Here is a 17,419-nt window from a genome sequence, read left to right as displayed (position 1 = left end):
CTGTTAAATGTTAATAAAATATCTGAGGTAAAATAACAGTAAATGTTTAGGAGGGTAGATGTTGCATTTCTAGAAGTTATGATAATAAATTAAAGAATACAAGACATGAGGAAAGATAATATCAAGTATAATAGAGGGACGAAAAGTACCAGAGGGACACTCAAACTCATAAATAAAAAATAAACTCAACAGCTAAAAAAGAAACAGAAAAACAATAGTACACAAGACACAACATACAAAGACTTAAAGCAACATAATTTGGACCTTTTATTTACTCTTTTGACAAAATAATTGAAAATATTGTTGTTTTAGAATAAATAGCCTAAAGTCCTGATCAAGATGATTTTAATTAAAATTCTATATTGATTTTCTGTAATAGAAATTTATCATAGTGAATTATGATCTGAATTTTATTTTTCAATTTTATGTCATGCAATATGTATCAACATCATTATAAAAGATAATGGACTCTTTTTCAATAATAATAAAAGTTTAAAAAATAAGAATGAAGCATAATATATAAACAGCTGAGAATGGTATACTTGATGTCAATTTTGCTTTTCTATTATGAAAATCATTTTCAATATTTCGCCAAATAGAACAAAGGAACGCAATGATTTTATTGCAAAAATTAGAACATGGGACAAAATGAGATAATAATCTGTAATAGGAACAAGGACATACTAATATTTGACCTCAATTTTTTTATTTTTTATTATGAAAATGATTTTCAATATTTCGTCAGATAAAACAAGGGAATGCAACAATTTTATTGCAAAAAATAGGACAAAATGAAAATGATAATCTGTAATAGGAACGGATCTGTAGGTTTGTTTTAATAGAAAGTTTGTCTCTCATGGGGATAAATTCTATTATTTTAGTGATTTGTTTTATTATGATGGTGTTTAGCAGATAATGTTTCCATTACAATGTGGGACATTGATTACAATCTGTTAAAACGATTGAAACAGAATTTCCAATGATTTCTAAAACACATCTGAGTTATATCAATTTAGAGGTGACAATTTATTTGCTAGATGAGAAAAAATCTTCTTTTTTGTGTGATAAAACTAAGGTTGCAACTCCCACTGGCAAATTTGTACTTTGAGGGAATTTTCCTGATCTGATCTTTGGTTTCTCAGCCTCAGTCTAATGGCTCATGTTTTATATTTTGTGCTTTCCAACTTTTTCAACTTTTATTCACAGCAGACCTGGTGAAGGTTATTTTAGAAACATATCATATGTGTATGAAAATGGACTTTTTACAACTCTTCAATCAATTAAACATAAAGAGAGATACTCTTCAATCAATTGAATATATAGAGAGAAAACTCTTCTATCAATTGATTGATTGATTGTTGGTTGTTTAATGTCCAAAGGCAAATATTTCATGCATTTTCAGTACGAGAACTCTATCAATGAATATAAAGAGAGATAACTCTTCTGTCAACTGAATATGAAGAGAGATAACTCTTCTATAAATTAAATATTAAGAGAGAGATAACTCTTTCTATAAATTGAATATAAAGAGAGATATAACTCTTCTATAAATTGAATATAAAGAGAGAGATAACTCTTCTAGCAATTGAATATAAAGAGGTGCTGACAGAATAGGAATTGTAATAAAATTAATAAGCTCCTATTATTTCAAGGAGTAAAATTCTTCAATCCATTCAAGAATGTGTAAATTTTATGAATTCATAAATAGAATGATAAACTGGAAGTTTTGCTATTTTAAAAGCCTTATAGTACTTTGTGATAAAAAAAAATCCCTTGAGGGGTCATTATAGAAAGTTGACAAAAGGAAAAATTCTGAATCAGACTGCTTGATAGTCAATTAGTGTAGATAGATTTTAAGAGAAGATCAGCAGCTCATTTCAATGCTGCCAATAGTCCATTTGCCAATTACCGATTTGATTCTGTTATTACACACTGTTTAAACAAATTACTTCCCTTTGTCAATCGTAGACTGGTTCCATACCGGATAAAATTGGCATTAGCCAATGCAAAGCATGATGAGTTGAAAGTGATGTATGGGCAGTTTAAGTAATTTTTCACGAAAAATAATTTCTGATGTCAAAAACAACAAGTTAATGTTATTAAAAGATTTAAAAACATTATAAATTACTCAAATTACGCTCATGTGGATTTGCTCTTTCTGCTAGCTCTCCATTGTAAATTAAAAATCATGTCCGTCATAAGGAAGACAACTTTTTTAGGGATCTCTTAGATTACAGGGTCAATTAAGGGAATTGGCAAATAGCCTTTTGTATTTTGAAAATCTGAGCAATATCTTGAGATAATAATGAGAAAAGACATATTGTCTTTATTTTACAAAGAATTTCAGCATCAATATTGTAATATGAAGCTGATTTTAAAGATGCAATAGCTGCATTGGCTGTAGGGAAGAATTAAACATCATTTAGTTCATAAGAAAAGGAAAAATAACTCAACTGTTTAAAATAAAGCTGTATTTCCTCTTCAACATTACTGGAAGCAAAATGACATTTTGTTGGGTGATGTCATAACAGTATTGCATAGATATTAAACTAGATCAAATCATAATCACTTGGAAATGCACATGGATCTTAAGATCTGTTTAGATTCTAATTATAATATCCTTTTCATCTCCTAAAATCTGTGGCAATTAACTTGACACAATTATGCAGGAATCAATAAATTATCGGTTACTGAAGCTGTTGTTGTATTTGTGTCTCAAGAGTTAATATGGTCTGTGGAGATCTCGTCAATTAGCTTAACATGCCTGAGGTCTTTTAGAGCTTTGAGTTGCATGAGTGATCAATGGAATTTTGTAGTAGTAGTATCAAATCCGATAGACATATAGACTGGCAGCTTAAGAACTATAAAAAAATATTTTTAAGCTGGTTGAAAGTATCCTGCTCTGTTTGGTCCTATTTGAATGAAATTGTTCAGTAAATATCTCATAATTTCTTGTTGTTCAAATTGCAGAATGTTCAACATATTATGCTGTTACTTTAGATTTATTTCTTTATATTTGATATTTAAAACAGTATAAATATATAATTTGGCAATGAAAATAACTGACGTCAGAAGTTCTTTAGCTGTATATAAAACTATGTCTAATTGAATGTAAATGAGAGGAATACATCTATAAAATCATAAAATAATCCAAAAAAGTATGTTAAGATTTTTTGTTGTTGTCCAGATTTAGCCCTGTATTCCTGCTCTGGTTCAGTAGCAATCCTGCTATATTCCAGTAGGTATCCTACTATAAACCAGTTTTAATCATCCTGCCCTTATCCATTAGGAATCCTGCTCTTGTCCTGTTGGGATTCTGCCTTAATCCATTAGGAATCCCGCTCTAGTCCAGTTGGAATCCTGCTCTAGTCCAGTTGGCATCCTGCTCTAGTCCAGTTGGAATTCTACTCTAGTCCAGGAGGAATCTTGCTCTAGTCTAGTTAGAATTCTGCTTTAGTCTGGTTGGAATTCTGCTCTGGTCCAGTTGGAATCCTGCTCTTGTCTAGTAGGAATCTTGCTCTAGTCTAGTTGGAATCCTGATATAGTCCAGTTGGAATCCTGTTCTAGTCCAGTAGGAATCTTGTTATAGTCCAGTTAGAATCTTGTTTTAGTCCAGTTGGAATCCTGCTCATGTCCAGTTAGAATCCTATAGTCCAGTTGGAATTCTGCTGTAGTCCAGTTTGAATCCTGCTATAGTCCAGTAAGAATCTTGTTCTAGTCCAGTTGGAATCGTGCTCAAGTCTAGTTAGAATCCTGCTTTATTCCAGTATGAATATTGCTCTAGTCCAGTTGGAATCCTGCTCTAGTCTAGTTAGAATCCTGCTTTATTCCAGTATGAATCTTGCTCTTGTCCAGTTGGAATCCTGCTATAGTCCAGTAAGAATCTTGTTCTAGTCCAGTTGGAATCATGCTCATGTCCAGTTGGAATCCTGCTCTAGTCCAGTAAGAATCTTTTTCTAGTCTAGTTAAAATCTTGTTTTAGTCTAGTTGGAATCCTTCTCTAGTCTAGTAGGAATTCTGCTGTAGTCCAGTTGGAATACTGCTCTAGTCCAGTTGGAATACTGCTCTAGTCCAGTTGGAATACTGCTCTAGTCCAGTTAGAATCCTGCCTTAGTCCAGTATGAATCTTGCTCTAGTCCAGTTGGAATCCTGCTTTATTCCAGTATGAATCTTGCTCTAGTTCAGTTGGAATCCTGCTATGGTCCAGTTTGAATCCTGCTCAATTCCAATAGGAATGATGTATAGTCCAGCTGGAATCAATCTCTAGTTTGAATCCTACTTTAGTCCAGTAGGAATCTTACTCTAGTGCAGTTGGAATCTTTTTCTAGTCCAGTTAAAATCTTGTTCTAGTCCAGTTGGAATCCTGCTACAGTTCAGTAGGAATCTTGTTCTAGTCCAGTTGTAATCCTGCTCTTGTCCAGTTGGAATACTGCTACAGTCCAGCTGGAATCCTGCTACAGCCCAGTAGGAATCTTGTTGTAGTCCAGTTGGAATCCTGCTCTAGTCCAGTTGGAATCATGCTCTAGTCCAGTAGGAATCTTGCTCTAGTCCAGTAGGAATCTTGCTCTAGTCCAGTTGGAATCATGCTCTAGTCCAGTAGGAATCATGCTCTAGTCCAGTTGGAATCTTGCTCTAGTCCAGTAGGAATCATGCTCTAGTCCAGATGGAATCATGCTCTAGTCCAGTAGGAATCTTGCTCTTTCCCAGTTGGAATCATGCTCTAGTCCAGTTAGGAATCCTGCTCTAGTCCATTAGGAATTCTTGAGTCTGAGTTGGAATCCTGATATAGTCTAGTTTGAATACTGCTTAAAAATTCATATTTGAGCTTTCACAGCCTTAATTGTGTCATCTTATCATGCACCATTTTTTTCTTGTAATTAAGCTTTCCATAAAAATAAGAATTATAGAAAATAAGTTTCATTTGCATTGAATTGATATTTGTTTCAACTAGACTACCTTAGAGACATTAGAATTTTTTATTGTGTTGAATATAATTAAAATCAGTTGCAGGAATATTAAGTTAGCATTTGTTTTGTTTTGATGCAAAGAAAAATGTGACACATCTTAGACTTAGCTGACAAGTGAGCCTCTTGATTGTTATCTATCTATTAATAGGTGTGATATCATTGTTTTTCCCATTCCAATTTTTAGTGTTAATTCTCTATTTTCTTAGAAACTTAAATTATGTTTTGTTAATAGCATTTTATTTGAAAAAGTCACATTTTGCATCAATTAATGTCAGAAAACTGTTAAAATCCTCTAGGGAACAGAAAGTAATAGCTGAGCTCCATATCTGTAAATGTCAATGGATTTTTGTTTCAACATTTGTTGAAGATTTTTTGTGAGCATAGGCCACATCATTTAAAATAACAAATTTACAGAAGTGCGAGGATACAAATTGTGTTGCCTTGTCACTCCATTGTGCACCTTTATATTACTGTGTCCACACTTGCCCAATTTATTATTCTGGCATTTCCAAGTATTTTGGGGAAAAACAAATTTGGAAAGACTCAGGTCTTAAACTTAAAGCTTAAACTTTTGACTGACTATGCGGTATGGGCTTTGCTCATTGTTGAAGGCCTTACGGTGACCTATAGTTTTTAATGTTTGTGTCATTTTGGTCTTTTGTGGATAGTTGTCTCATGGGCAATCATACCACATCTTCTTTTTTAAATTTATAGCTCAATGCATGTTACTTTGTGTATGTATATCTAAACTTTATAAATCAATACATATGTTTCTTTTTGTTACAATGATAGACAGAAGCAGATCATGGTGTCAAACATGAACAATGATGGAACTAGAGCAGAGTGATAGGAGTCCATAGGGATTCCTCACTGGAGACAGAATCCATGGGAAACATGCTGGAAAATTAGATTTTTTGAAAGAAACCCAATATTTATGTCTGAAATCATGTCGCTTTCGTCAGATTGAATGAAGATTACAAATCTTAAGAGAGAACTGATAGAATTGTAAATGAGCAAAATAATAGTAGAGATAGTGTGACATATGCATTTTGATGATAATAATATGATTATTGTTTTCATTCAACAAATATTAAATTAAAAAGAACATGCAATTAGTTCATATGTGTTTTGATTAAGTAATAAGCCATTTCAGTTGATATTTCATAGTGTGTCTCTTTATGTTGTGATGTTACAGTATTAATCCAGGTATAAAGGGTGAAGGTTGGTACCCATTAAAACGTTTAACCTGTTGAATTTGTTTGCATCTGTCCTAGTCTGTTTCCTAAGTGAAGGTACTGATATGAATATACTGTTTACAAACTTATTTTTCACGAGCGAATAAGTTTTGCGTTTTGACTAGTTGAACAAAAACATGAATATGACAAATACATATAAAACTTTGATCTTTCCTTATCAAACAAATTTTATAATCATTTGTTAAAGTGTTTTCAATTGTCTACAGTTGGATTTTAATTTTCTACTGTTTATTTTGATTTATGGAGAAAGCTGACTTAAATATACCAGCAAAAAGTTTATAATTATTTATTGCAAATTCTCACCTGCATACAGAATTAATGTGCAAAAATTTCGGTACTTTAAATCAGCATTTAACTTACCAGGTAAGTGAAATTTAAAGTAACATTTCTGAAATATTTTTTTTTTACCTTTTTATTTGTAAAATGCTACCTAATGTTGATTTTTGAAAAGATTGAAGAGACTAATTCCTTTGATTAGGACACTTAAAACTATCTACAACAAACTCTTTATAAAGTTTACCAGAGCAATCATCACCAGATTGGAAAACAAAACATCAATGGAAAAACTCCTATACAATTTGATTGCCTTAAATAATCTGTGTATCTCTGTTCAAATAGCTTCAATTAACCTCTGGACTTAAGTATGGATTAATCAATCGGTGTTAACTGACTGGGTCAATTAAATGACAAACTATATACTATGTGATTTATCTCTTTAGATATCCTCAGGAAGGAAGAGGGTCTATATTTATTATTGTTATTAGACAAATTATTGGATGAAATTTCCCTTGAAGTCAAATATGAATGTCTGAAACCACTTGGAATGTCAATTAGACAGCAATCCAACGACAATGGTAAACAAAAGAATACATAAAACATTTCAGTTAAGGGTGAAGGTTGGTACCTATGAAAACATTTAAACCTGCTGCATTTGTTCGCACCTGTCCTAAGTCAGGAGTCTGTTATTTGTTGGAGTGGTTCATAAGTGTATTTCTCATTTCTTTTATGCATACCGGTAGATTAAACTGTTGGGTTTCCTATTGATGGAAACAAACAGTCTAGGTTTACACTAGTTATTTTTTACACCCTTTATAGCTTGCTGTTTAGTGTGAGTCAAGGCTGTACTTAGATCTATAATGGTTTACATTTACAAATGTGACTCTACTAAATTCAGCAATGTTTTGTGATATGTTGCAGTCAGTTTTTTATTGGTGGTGGATGTCTGAGTGTTTGAGAGAACCACAACCATTGGTAGGAAAACTGACAATTCTAGTCCATTAAAATTTAAGTGATGGTACCTGCCATGTGCATGACTTGAAATCACAACCTTAGTGTTGAAAGGCTAGTGATATACATTTTATAGTAGTTTGACTTCTTTATACCAGTCTGCAACCTCTGATAATAAGGCCTCTGTTTTGGCCTGGGATGATGCTTTTCATTCATGTTATTTACAATTGGCTTCATTTAAAAGAACAAGTAACTGGTTAGGTTCAGTTTCATGGTAAATTTCTTCCACATGAATACTGTGGATTCTTTTATTTTCATGGGTACCAATTTTTCATAGATTAAGTAAAACTTGTATTTTCGTGGATATTCAATATTGAGGTTTTGCAGAAGTCTGCATACAAGCCCCCAAAAAATTGTTGTTCGTTGAATATCTAATTTCGTTGTTCGCCTGTATCCATGAAATCCACGAAAATTGATATCCAACGAATTATAATGTATCCAACGAATTATAATGTATCCAACGAATTATAATGTATCCAACAAATTATAATGTATCCACAGTTTCTAAAATTGACAAAACATAGAAATTTCTGCATATATGGTATACCAATAGAGATGATACTAATTACAATATGGCTGACAATATGTTAATGTCATAACATGTATGAGATATCGTTGATCTCTAGGTATTGGTGTTGCTGTGTTATGACATCAGTTGTAAAATAAGGAAGACAAAGCATCTATTCATTGATTTAGTTAATAGTTTGTGATATAGGCAAATTACTGAATAGTTTTACTTCAGAATTGCAAATATGATATCAATTCATTATCATTAGTAAACTATGTTTTGTGTAGTCTGTGGTAATACTGGCCTACTAGTGAAGTAAGATAATCAGAAAAATGCAAATTTCGGTTAGGATTTATATAAGTATTTGAAGACTTTTTTTTGAATTATAAGACCTGCATATGGTATTTATTCATGAAAACACAACTTTTTTCCTATCTGCAAATGCTCTGTTACCTTGAAAATATTTTGATTGGTTAAAAAGTGAGTAAACCATGACCTGACAATTTACAGAGTAAACCATGACCTGACATTTCAGGAGTAAACCATGACCTGACATTTCAGGTGTAAACCATGACCTGATATTTTAGGAATAAACCATGACCTGACATTTCAGGAGTAAACCATGACCTGACATTTCAGGGGTAAATCATGGCCTGACATTTCAGGAGTAAACCATGACCTAACATTTCAGGAGTTAACCGTGACCTGACATTTCAGGATCAAACCATGACCTGACATTTCAGGAATAAACCATGAACAGACATTTCAGGAGTAAACCACGACCTGACATTTCAGGAGTAAACCATGACCAGACATTTCAGGAGTAAACCATGACCTGACATTTCAGGAGTTAACCATGACCTGACATTTCAGGAGTAAACCATGACCAGACATTTCAGGAGTAAACCATGACCAGACATTTCAGGAGAAAACCATGACCTGACATTCCAGAGTAAACCATGACTAGACATTTTAGGGGTAAACCATGACCAGACATTTCAGGAGTAAACCATGACCAGACATTTCAGGAGTAAACCATGACCAGACATTTTAGGAGTTAACCATGACCTGACATTTTAGAGTAAACCATGACTAGACATTTTAGGGGTAAACCATGACCAGACATTTCAGGAGTAAACCATGACCTGACATTCCAGGAGTAAACCATGAACTGACATTTCAGGAGTAAACCATGACCTATCATTTCAGGAGTTAACCATGACCTGAAATTTCAGGATCAAACCATGACCTGACATTTCAGGAATAAACCATGAACAGACATTTCAGGAGTAAACCACGACCTGACATTTCAGGAGTAAACCATGACCAGACATTTCAGGAGTAAACCATGACCTGACATTTCAGGAGTAAACCATGACCATACATTTCAGGAGTAAACCATGACCTGACATTTCAGGTGTAAACATGATGACCAGACATTTCAGGTGTAAACATGATGACCAGACATTTCAGAAGTAAAGCACGACCAGACATTTCAGGAGTAAACCATGACCAGACATTTCAGGAGTAAACCATGACCAGACATGTCAGGAGTAAACCTTGACCAGACATTTCAGGAGTAAACCATGACCTAACATTTCAGGATCAAACCATGACCTGACATTTCAGGAATTAACCATGAACAGACATTTCAGGAGTAAACCACGACCTGACATTTCAGGAGTAAACCATGACCAGACATTTCAGGAGTAAACCATGACCTGACATTTCAGGAGTAAACCATGACCTGACATTTCAGGAGTAAACCATGACCTGACATTTCAGGTGTAAACATGATGACCAGACATTTCAGGTGTAAACATGATGACCAGACATTTCAGAAGTAAAGCACGACCAGACATTTCAGGAGTAAACCATGACCAGACATTTCAGGAGTAAACCATGACCAGACATTTTAGGAGTTAACCATGACCAGACATTTCAGGAGTAAACCATGACCTGACATTCCAGGAGTAAACCATGAACTGACATTTCAGGAGTAAACCATGACCTAACATTTCAGGAGTTAACCATGACCTGACATTTCAGGAATAAACCATGAACAGACATTTCAGGAGTAAACCACGACCTGACATTTCAGGAGTAAACCATGACCAGACATTTCAGGAGTAAACCATGACCTGACATTTCAGGAGTAAACCATGACCTGACATTTCAGGAGTAAACCATGACCTGACATTTCAGGTGTAAACATGATGACCAGACATTTCAGGTGTAAACATGATGACCAGACATTTCAGAAGTAAAGCACGACCAGACATTTCAGGAGTAAACCATGACCAGACATTTCAGGAGTAAACCATGACCAGACATGTCAGGAGTAAACCTTGACCAGACATTTCAGGAGTAAACCATGACCTAACATTTCAGGATCAAACCATGACCTGACATTTCAGGAATTAACCATGAACAGACATTTCAGGAGTAAACCACGACCTGACATTTCAGGAGTAAACCATGACCAGACATTTCAGGAGTAAACCATGACCTGACATTTCAGGAGTAAACCATGACCTGACATTTCAGGAGTAAACCATGACCTGACATTTCAGGTGTAAACATGATGACCAGACATTTCAGGTGTAAACATGATGACCAGACATTCAGAAGTAAAGCACGACCAGACATTTCAGGAGTAAACCATGACCAGACATTTCAGGAGTAAACCATGACCAGACATGTCAGGAGTAAACCTTGACCAGACATTTCAGGAGTAAACCATGACCAGACATTTCAGAAGTAAACAATGACCTGACATTTCAGGAGTAAACCATGACCAGACATTTCAGGAGTAAACCATGACCTGACATGCAGGAGTAAACCATGACCTGACATTTCAGGAGTAAACCATGACTAGACATTTCAGGAGTAAACCATGACCTGACATTTCAGGAGTAAACCATGACCTGACATTTCAGGTGTAAACATGATGACCAGACATTTCAGGTGTAAACATGATGACCAGACATTTCAGAAGTAAAGCACGACGAGACATTTCAGGAGTAAACCATGACCAGACATTTCAGGAGTAAACCATGACCAGACATGTCAGGAGTAAACCTTGACCAGACATTTCAGGAGTAAACCATGACCAGACATTTCAGAAGTAAACAATGACCTGACATTTCAGGAGTAAACCATGACCAGACATTTCAGGAGTAAACCATGACCTGACATGCAGGAGTAAACCATGACCTGACATTTCAGGAGTAAACCATGACCAGACATTTCAGGAGTAAACCATGACCTGACATTCAGGAGTAAACCATAACCTGACATTTCAGGAGTAAACCATGACCTGACATTTCAGGAATAAACCATGACCTGATATTTCAGGTGTAAACATGATGACCAGACATTTCAGTAGTAAACCATGACCAGACATTTTAGGAGTAAACCATGACCAGACATTTCAGGAGTAAACCATGACCTGACATTTCAGGAGTAAACCATGACCTGACATTTCAGGAGTAAACCATGACCTGATATTTCAGGTGTAAACATGATGACCAGACATTTCAGGAGTAAACCATGACCAGACATTTCAGGAGTAAACCATGACCAGACATTTCAGGAGTAAACCATGAACAGACATTTCAGGAGTAAACCATGACCTGACATTTCAGGAGTAAACCATGACCTGACATTTCAGGAGTAAACCATGACCAGACATTTCAGGAGTAAACCATGACCAGACATTTCAGGAGAAAACCATGACCTGACATTCCAGAGTTAACCATGACTAGACATTTTAGGGGTAAACCATGACCAGACATTTCAGGAGTAAACCATGACCAGACATTTCAGGAGTAAACCATGACCAGACATTTAAGGAGTTAACCATGACCTGACATTTTAGAGTAAACCATGACTAGACATTTTAGGGGTAAACCATGACCAGACATTTCAGGAGTAAACCATGACCTGACATTCCAGGAGTAAACCATGAACTGACATTTCAGGAGTGAACCATGGCCCTTATCAGCAAAACTGCCAATCATTGTCAGTTAAAATTGTAGTCAATGTTAAAACTTGCAACCTCAGTGTTGACAGGCTAGTTATACAGTAGTTTAAATACTTAGGCCACTATTGAGGCCACTGAAATGAAATACATATTGTCTTACAGCTAGTTTCGAAGAGAGACTTAAATTACTCATACTCTTTGACCATCTCCTATAAAGTTTTAATTATCACTAGATGTTAATTGAAAAGAGACTGATATGATTAAGATGTCTCAAGAATTCAGGAATTTAAATGCAGACAATACTTTAATACAAGACTAATTCACTCTATAATTTCTGCCTGCTATTTATCAAAATAATAACCTTAATTTTTGTTAATTCTTTTTTATGCAAACAATGTAAACAGACACAGCATTTATGCTTGGCATGATATACATACAATGCTCTAGAATTTTTAAGTGAACTATATCATAATTGTTATACACATACATAATGCTCTAGAAAGTTGAAGCGAGTTATATCATAATTATTATGTCATGATATTATATAAAGTAGGCAAGAGAATACTACAATACAAAATTGTAACAGTTCAGCAAGATATAACGATATTGACATGATAGAATAATTGGTTATACTGATACCATCAACTGATACTGTCAATTTCATTTACTATTATGCATGGCTCTTATTATATCATAATAATGAGAGAAGATAAACTCAACAACATTATCATATCAGAAATGATGGATAGATTGCCATCCAATAACCATTTCCATATTACTGACTTTTGACTTTTGACTCCAGATTATATAATTTTTTAACAGGTTACCTTTTTCGTGTTTATACATCCTGGTACTCAGTCATGTAAGAGCAAACAAAAGAAGTAAAATCAAATATATAATCTGTGTAATTTGAGAGGAAAGTTTACCGTTTAAGATCATTTTTTAGCTCACCTGGCCCGAAGGGCCAAGTGAGCTTTTCCCATCACTTTGCGTCCGTCGTCCGTCGTCCGTCGTTGTCCGTCGTCCGTCGTTGTCCGTCGTCCGTCGTCGTTGTTAACTTTTACAAAAATCTTCTCCTCTGAAACTACTGGGCCAAATTGAACCAAACTTGGCCACAATCATCATTTGGGTATCTAGTTTAAAAAATGTGTGGCGTGACCCGGTCAACCAACCAAGATGGCCGCCACGGCTAAAAATAGAACATAGGGGTAAAATGCAGTTTTTGGCTTATAACTCAAAAACCAAAGCATTTAGTGGAAATCTGACATGGGGTAAAAATGTTTATCAGGTCATGATCTATCTGCCCTGAAATTTTCAGATGAATCGGTCAACCGGTTGTTGGATTGCTGCCCCTGAATTGGTAATTTTGTGGAAATTTTGCTGTTTTTGGTTATTATCTTGAATATTATTATAGATAGAGATAAACTGTACACAGCAATAATGTTTAGCAAAGTAGGATTTACAAATAAGTCAGAAGGACCGAAATGGTCAGTTGACCCCTTTAGGAGTTATTGCCCTTTATAGTCAATTTTTAACCATTTTTCGTAAATCTTGGTTATCTTTTATAAAAATCTTCTCCTCTGAAACTACTGGGCCAAATTAATCCAAACTTGGCGACAATCATCTTTGGGGTATCTATTTTTAAAAATGTGTCCAGTGACCCGACCATCAAATCAAGATGGCCGCCACAGCTATAAACTGTAAACAGCAATTATGTTCAGCAAAGTAAGACTTACAAATAGGTCAACATGACCGAAATGGTCAATTGACCCCCTAAGGAGTTATTGTCCTTTATAGTCAATTTTTAACAATTTTCATAAAATTTGTAAATTTTTATTAACATTTTCCACTGAAACAACTGGGCCAATTTCATTATAGATAGAGATAAATGTAAGCAGCAAGACTGTTTAGTAAAGTAAGATTTACAAACACATCACCATCACCAAAACACAATTTTGTCATGAATCCATCTGCTTCCTTTGTTTAATATTCACATAGACTAAGGTGAGCGACACAGGCTCTTTGGAGCCTCTAGTTGAGTCATGTTAAGAAAATATAAAGCAGTTAATCCCCCCTCCCCCCCAAACCAACCCAAAGTTGTACAGATTCAAAGCTTGGTTATAATTTAGCTTGCTCTTACCTGACTTGGTATAACCACTGAAAAGGTCACAACCAGTTGAAAAAAAAATAATCTGGTGTCAAATGAAAATTGAATTGTCAACACTATTACATGCATATGATGTAAAGATAAGCATTTTAAAGCTTACAATGAGGTATGGGGTTTGCTCATTGTTGAAAGCCATATGATGGCCTATGGTTGTTAACTTTTAAAATTGTTTAAAAAAATGAAAATATTGAAAGAAAAAATAAACTTGTAAGATTTGAAAATTTAAATTTTCCTGGGTCATACATCTACTGGAAGACTGAACACATTATTGCTGGTAATAAGGGACGACATCAAAAGATCGACGTCTGATAAAAAACTTCATTCAAATAGTTTGGGGGTGGGGGGGGGGGGGGGGGGGGGGTGTCAACATTGCTGCAAGTTAAGTTTTGTTAATTAAAAATCGATTTTACATATATCTCTATTGGTCAATCAATTTTTCCCAAATTAAGTTAAGAGGGGGGGGTCAGTGAAAAAACTATGTGAATTAAGTTTTTTATCCTTCATTGAACTTTTGATGTAGTCCCTAAGTCAATGATATAAGATCAACATTTAGTAAACAGCAAATTTTGCATGTGACCAAAAAATGTAAGAAATAAATTGGTTGAAAGAATATATGCTTTGAAGCAAAGCAAGAAAAATGTGCTCTAAATCATACAGTTAAAATCATTCTTGTTGACTTTTCATACCATAAGCAGAAAAGGTTTGGAACTGCAAAGGTCATTTTGATCTTAAGCAATCTTAATTAGCTATATAGTGTGAGAACAGTATGTCATGTTTAATCTAAAATCTGTCAGATACATCAACCATAGTAAATCCAATATTGCTTAAACAATAATCACATGCTTAGCTCTAAATACTGAATCGCTTGAAAAGTTGTAATCTATGAATTAATCAGATATTGATTAAATTAAAAGATGGAAAATAAAGGTGAAGGTTTTTAAAAGGGCCAAATATGTCCTTAAAATAAATTGAGTATTTGACATTTTTTCAAAATTTGAAGAACAAGTACATGTTGAATCTGCTAGTATATGCTTCGATAAACACTTGTTGTTATAATTTAAAATGTTTCCAACATGTGGAAGTACAACTTTGAAAAGGTGAAAAAAACTACTGTGGATTCATTACTCTTCCTGGGATACCAATTTTTGTGGGTTTTGTGAGTACAGGTGAACCATGAATTACGAATTCAAATGTCCAACAAATATAAACATATTTTCAATAGGCTTTGTATACAGAGATTCCATGAACCATGAAATCAAATATCCCTCAATATGCTAGTTTTCAGCAATTCAAAAAAATTGATTACCCATGCAAGAAATATATAAATCCATTTGATATATTTACAGGATGTTTTGTTTCATTTTGTACTTGCTGGATTCTTTTTTTTTGGTGAGGGAAAGTGATAGCACATGTTGTACTCGATACTAATTTAGCCAAAATATTCCTAAAAGTAACCTATATTAGGGTAATTTGGTAACATGCAACTTTATCATCAATTTAAGTACATCATAATCGAGGCAAACCTTATACTGTCATTTTTCATGATTATTTTATGTTTTAATACAAATTATCTCACCAAATTGTACCTTCTCTCAAGGACATAAACTCTGTACACCTGCAATTACAAAATAGAGTTCTTGAAATATATTTTTTCCTCTGGTGGTCCTTGAGGAATTTAGAATGCTGGTTTTCACTATTATTTCTACTGCTACATTTAAGTACTGAAATTGTGCCAGTCCTTTGCAAATTTTGGTGTTCAAAACCTTAGGACAACCACTTTTCAATAACCACTTAATTAAAATATATATCATCAAATATCCATTATCAGAAGTTAAAGGTCTTCTGTGCATGTTCAGCTAAATATATTGTGAAGTCTCAGATGAATTGTTTGCATTTTTTATTTATGCACTTAAAGTGCTAGGTTGTGTGAGCCTCCACACTTAATTTTAATGAGAGTGTGAAAAAAAGTGTCCTAAATTTTAAAGCTTGAACAAGTAATCAGCTGTACTATTTGTGGAAAGAGGGATAACTCTAATTTATAATGGTAAACTTTAATTTGTAAAAAGGAATGAAGCTGATAAATATTTATATTTTCATTTTAATTTTGAAAGATGGACTTATAATAAGATTTTTTCTCAGGCTTATGAACAAATGTGTAGTCATGTTCCTTAAAGGGGGTCTTATTGGGGGGTTCCAATCCCGAATCCCGCTTACAGTTTTGTCAGATTCCTGTATCTGGCTTACACTATGTACATAAGCAATTCTCAATTTTTTGTCGATTCCCGGGTCCCGCTAGTCCTCATTTCCCATTTTCATGCCACACTAATTTGATTTTCACTTGTCACGCTGACAAAAAATCGGCAATCCCGCGTCACGCTTAGTCCCCAATGAGACCCACCTTAAAAATGTCATATTATAAAGTACAATGTATACCTTATAGTGACTATGTGACTTTGGGGAAAAAAAATCTTTGAAATGTGTGAATGTTATTATGTACAATTTTTTCTATGAAGTATCTATATGAAAATTTTAAGAGGTTATGGGCTGAGGGAGATATATTTTCCTTTAAAATGTTATTTGACAACTATTTATGAATAAGAAGAACACGTAATAAAGTAAAATAAACTAATATTGAGAATGGAAATGGGGAAAGTGTCATAGAGACAACAATCCGACCAAAGAGCAGAAAACACCTGAAGGTCATAAATGGGTCTTCAACAGAGCGAGAAAATTTTGTACCTGGAAGCGTGCTTCAGCTGGCCCCTAAACAAAAATGTGTATTAGTACAGTGATTATAAATGGACTTTATACTAATCTCTAAATAAAGAAAATAGTGGGTTAGTAGTGAAAGAAATATTTTGATCTATCCTTCAATTTGGTAGCTGTTCAAGGTCAAATAATCCTAAGCTCTGTATTCAGTACAGACACACACTTCATATAAATACTACATCAGCAAATTGCAAAATCCTTTGGAGCTTGGCTTTATTAGTAATAGTATACTCTTTTCTATGGTTCAATGCATCAGAAAATGATTTCTAACTGAGAAATAATATCAAAGTCATATTTTTCAAAAATTCAGTGCAGATTGGAAAAAATATCTTTTCAGTAAAATGGGAGATAACTCAATTCAAAATATAGATTTTGAATCAAAGCTGGCACAATTTGGATTTACTAGGTATAAGTTGTTCTTTTTTTTAGCTCACCTGGCCCGAAGGGCCAAGTGAGCTTTCCTCATCACTTGGCGTCCGT

The 17,419-nt window shown here is 34.2% G+C and overlaps 1 protein-coding gene across 3 annotated transcripts in view; it reads left to right on the top strand.

Moving 5' to 3' along the window:
- The window catches only part of LOC134695177 (dual specificity calcium/calmodulin-dependent 3',5'-cyclic nucleotide phosphodiesterase 1A-like), a 323,999-nt gene that overhangs the window by 170,573 nt on the left and 136,007 nt on the right, over positions 1-17,419 (top strand). The window lies entirely within an intron of this gene.

This window comes from Mytilus trossulus, chromosome 13, assembly GCF_036588685.1.
Source record: "Mytilus trossulus isolate FHL-02 chromosome 13, PNRI_Mtr1.1.1.hap1, whole genome shotgun sequence".
Taxonomy (NCBI): domain Eukaryota; kingdom Metazoa; phylum Mollusca; class Bivalvia; order Mytilida; family Mytilidae; genus Mytilus; species Mytilus trossulus.
Note: the sequence above shows the minus strand (reverse complement) of the source record. Positions and strands in the feature narration are given on the sequence as shown.